General features: G+C 39.4%; 1 non-coding gene across 1 annotated transcript; it reads right to left on the bottom strand.

Moving 5' to 3' along the window:
* Positions 1–1,170: 1,170 nt before the first annotated feature.
* On the bottom strand, positions 1,171–1,277 carry LOC131226434 (small nucleolar RNA R71). The gene has a single exon (XR_009161819.1). It is a non-coding gene; the product is annotated as a small nucleolar RNA R71 (small nucleolar RNA).
* Positions 1,278–4,899: the final 3,622 nt, after the last annotated feature.

Below are 4,899 nucleotides of genomic sequence, written 5' to 3'. Positions count from 1 at the left end.
TAAAACTCTAAAAGCTCTGTGGCACGCTCTTGCTCGTGCTCAGCTACTGTCTAGCGTCACCTGCATGCATCAATTATGTATAAGCTTATAAAAAGCTTAGAGGGTAATGTAAAGTGTGTGCAGGACAAGTGCCAAGTATGTAATATCAGAGTATGCAGAATATGCTGGCAAGACCATGAATACCACCAGCCGTAACAAGATTATGCAATACAAGGCAGGAATGCCATCAGCCATACCAAGGCTATGCAATACAAGGCAAGAGTGCCATCAGCCATCCCAAGGCTATGCTACACCAAGCATGAATGCTATCAGTCATACTAGGGCTATGCGATGCGGGGCTTATATAGCCAAATGCCATATGCAATATGCAATGCAATCATGATAGTCCTCATATCAAGTCCACATATTAGTACAATTCCTCTCTGAAAAATCATCGGGGTCAAATATACTCCACACTGACTGTCGCCTCCCTAACACTCCTATGACACCCCAAACTTCGAAACTGGGCTCACAAAATTTCCGATCGCTGAATCCGGTGCCGACAGCCTCCGTAGTACCCCATTCTCGGCTCCTGGAAAGAAAACCCATAATGAGATTGCTAAGCTAGGGCTATAGGTAATAGGCTAGGTAGCTATCATAGGTAGGCTAGGTAGCTATATGTAATGATGAAACTAGGGTGAGGTCACCCATCTAGGAAAACATGCACAAGCAATAAGGTGGGTCCCACATTATGATTAACAGTCTAAATATTGCACGGGGTACATTTTTGATCTATACCTCGGATTGGCGCACGGGATGCGGCGTTGGAACCACGGCGACGATGCAGTCGCAATGAGTTAGGTTTCGGGTTGAATCAGTTCAGGTTTATAGGGCGGAACTTAGGGATGATTGTAAATGCTACTTACAGGTCATGGGTCGTCGGAATTCGACCAGAAGGACCGCAGGACCTAACAAAATGGAATAGATACTTGGTTATGGGTCTAACAGATTGTTACAACCATATATTTTAATGATGTTCCTTCTGATACAATTGGCCTTAAATTATTTCCATTCTCTCTAAAAGAAAAGGCCAAATCATGGTTTCATTCATTAAGGCCTAGATCCATTGGTACATGGGTAAAGATGAGCCAAGAGTTTCTCAAAAAATTATTCTCAGCTCATAAAACCAACGCTCTTAGATGGAAAATAATGAACTTCTCAAAGAAAAATAATGAGACCTTCTTTGAATGTTAGGAATGGTTCAAAGACTTACTTCTCGCTTGCCCACACCATGGTTATGAAACTTGGCAAACAATTGATCTTTTCAATGATGGATTCAATCCAAACATGCACTAATTCATACAGATGATGTGTAATGGCAATTTCATTGATAAGAAACCAAAGGATGCATGGGATTACTTTGACATGCTAGCTAAAAACGCTCAATCGTGGGACACATTAAACCAAGCTAGTACTCCCAAGGAAGTGCCAAGAGAGATAGGAATACAAGTAATCAAGGAGGAGGATGATATTAATGTATGATTGACAATTCTCACACAAAAAATTGAGGACTTAGAATCTAGGAATGAATTAACTCAGCCCAAAGCAGCCGTCGGAATTGTATGTGGAATTTTATAGAGTGATGTACACCCAATTAATGATTGTCTTACAACCCCAGCATTTCAAGAGGCATCTCTGAAAAGGCCAATCTATATGTCCTAGAGGGGGGGTGAATAGGACAATGCCAAATAAAACTTATAACAACGGAAATAAAAAGAAAATGATAGCCAAAGTAAATCACAATGCAGTAAATTAAAATAACCTCAAAATTCAGATCTTGAGAGGTTGATACAAACGTTGTTCTAAGGACAACCTTACACCAAAAACAGAGTTTATGGTAGGACAACCTTATTTCTAGAAAGATCTTTGTATCAAGTCTCAAACCGAAGAGGAAAACAATAATAAATATAAACTGAATTGAAATAACTTGTAATTAAAAATGTATTGTTCTAGGGACAGCCATACACCATAAAAATGGCAGGGCAACCTTGCTGGAACAACTTTCAAATGAAATTGAAAATCAAGCTATAAAGGAATAGCAGAAAATAAATTCTAAGCTATTACAACATTCTCACAAAGCTTGAATTAAATAATTACAACATTCACCACCATACATACATCCCACAAAAGAATAATTAAAAATTAGAAGAATAAATCAATCAAACACAAGGGTTTATAGTGGTTCGCCTGTGTGTTCACCAACTGTTAAACAACAGCCACACAAAAAGCTACTCCACTCCTAATATCCTCACGCAGGGGATATTAGCGTTCACTAAAAAATAGGTTTTCCCAGGTTCACCCAAAACCCTTACAATTGTGTCTTTGTATGTGGGCTTACACAATTAAAAAACCCCACTTCTGAGTTTTCCTGGCTTTCCTCAGATAACCAATATAACAAGATTTTTCTGGCAAATCTTGAAAGAAACCAAAATAATAGAAAGGAATTTACAATATGTAAAATACCTGAATATCTCCTTCGTTGTAGCAGCCCGGTAGAACCAAATCAGAGTAGATGATTGAATGTCCAAGTTCAATGTCCAGTACTTGATTACAATGGTTCTAATTCTAATAGATTTTAAGTTAAACCAAATAGGGCTTGCCTTAATTGATTTTGATTCCAAAGAAAGGGAATAATAAATCCTCTTATCAAATCGGATTGGAATAGCAGAAACAAAATCAATTAAAATAAAGCTAAGGAAAGAGAATATTAAATAAGCACACTTAGCTTAGATGGAGCACAGAATTATCTCTCAGAAGTTCGATGAAGATTGGCTTGAATACTTTAATTAATTCGATAATTTCTTCTGAGATTCGTGCACTATTTATAAGTGAGAAGATCGGGTCTTCGACTGGTCTAGAGTGCTCTTCGACTAGTCGAAGCAACAACAAATATTTGAAAAATTCGGCGGGATATGCTCGACTGCGTTCTACGACGGTCAAGCTCTCCTACGATCGGTCGTAGGTCACCTAACCGGTCGAGTCCGAAAATGACTTGAGTCGAAGATTGTACGACTGGTCGAAGAGTCGTGAACACTCCTACGATCGGTCGAAGGACCTCCATGACTAGTCGAAGGCTAACAGATTTTATCCGGAATTTGTAACAAACTCACGACTGGTCGAGGAATTTCTTAGACTGGTCGAAGCAAGTTTAGGACTAGTCGAAGAAGGCATAGGACTAGTCGAAGAATAGACCAATCACATTGTAAAATAAACATTCGGTTTATGTATCTGAAATGACCTACTTCTAAGGTCAACCTATGGTCAATCAAACCTCAATCATGAAGTATGGACATTGAAGCATTAGGAACAAGAGACCTTGAAGTATGAGCCTTGAAGTCTTGATGTAGATCAAACCTTGATGTAGCTCAACCTTGAAAGAGTCTTGAGTTCAGCTTGAGTTCTTCATGTAGCTCAATCTTGAAAGAGTCTTGAGTTCTGCCTTGTACTCTTCAGCTTGAGTCTTGTCTTGTGAGCTTAGCTTGTTCATGAATGTTGATCCTTGAGAGAGCTTCACTTATGCAAGTTATATATAACAGAGTATAATAGTGATTTTGGCACCACAAATTTGACAACAAACAGGGATAGAAACTATAGCACTTACAATCTCACGTTCAAGCAAATACTACTAACACATATCAATGGCTACTTAGTGCACCAAATTCTGACACACACACTCCTGATGAGTGGAACCTTAACTGGAGAAATGAACCAACTGCAAATGTAACCAATTATCCACAAGGGCCACCTAGTGGACTTCCACCAAGGAGAACCCTTGAAGATACATTAAATGCATTTAAGCAGGAGCAACTGCAGGCTATGAATGAGCTTAGAACTTCAGTTGTAAGACTTGAGACACAACTGAATGTTAGGGAGACCGAGATCTTTCTGGCCCAGCCTCAACCTAACCTAAAAAGACAATTTGAAATAAGTGATCTCAACTCTTCAACCTAACATGTGAAACATGTTAAAACCATCACCACCATGAGAAGTAAAAATGAAATAGACAGAGATTCCAAGGAAGGTTGAGAAACCTAAGGATTCTAAAAATTCAAAGGATAGTGGTGAATCTAGCAATGCTCCATATGACAAAGAGCCATTGAAGGGATACAAACCCGTGGCCCCATTTCCCCAACATCTCATCACATAAAAAAGGATAAGTGAGAATCAAAATATTCTAGAGATTTTTCAACGAGTTAAGATCAACACCCCCTTGTTGGATGAAATTAAACAGTTCCCATTTTACATTAAATTCCTGAAATATTTATGTGCGGTAAAGTAGAAGTTGAACGTATGTAAGAAATCATGTTTGACTGCACAAGTGAACACCATAATCAATCAAAATATTCCCCCAAAATATGAGGATCCAAGAAGTCCTACGATCTCATGTGTGATTGGAAACTTTAGGGTTGATAGAGCATAAACCCATGATAAAATCAATGGATATGTGATCCCACTTCCATAACGAGATGCTCAACGGCTATAAGGGACCAGGGGGTCTTTGATGATCGGCCTTAACATGCTGGCATGTGTCACACTCGGCTACAAAACTGGCTATTTGGCACTTCATCCTCGCCCAAAAATACTGACGCCTCATATCGCGATACATCTTTGTCGAGCTAGGGTGGATAGAGAACCGCGATCAATGTGCCTCGGTTATAAGATCTCTACACAACTCAGGAATATCCGGGACACATAATCGGCTTCTAAAGTGAAGTCCACCATTAGAACCAATCTGCCAATCTGACTGACTCTCAGATGTTGCCTCTGCCTAATAACTCTACAACGACTCATCTGCCTGTTGAGCCTCGATCACCCTTATGACAAGAGAGGGTTGAATCGACAGGCTCAATAACTACGCAA

The sequence above is a fragment of the Magnolia sinica genome, chromosome 14 (genome assembly GCF_029962835.1).
Source record: "Magnolia sinica isolate HGM2019 chromosome 14, MsV1, whole genome shotgun sequence".
Lineage (NCBI taxonomy): Eukaryota > Viridiplantae > Streptophyta > Magnoliopsida > Magnoliales > Magnoliaceae > Magnolia > Magnolia sinica.
This window is presented reverse-complemented; position numbering and strand designations above follow the sequence as displayed.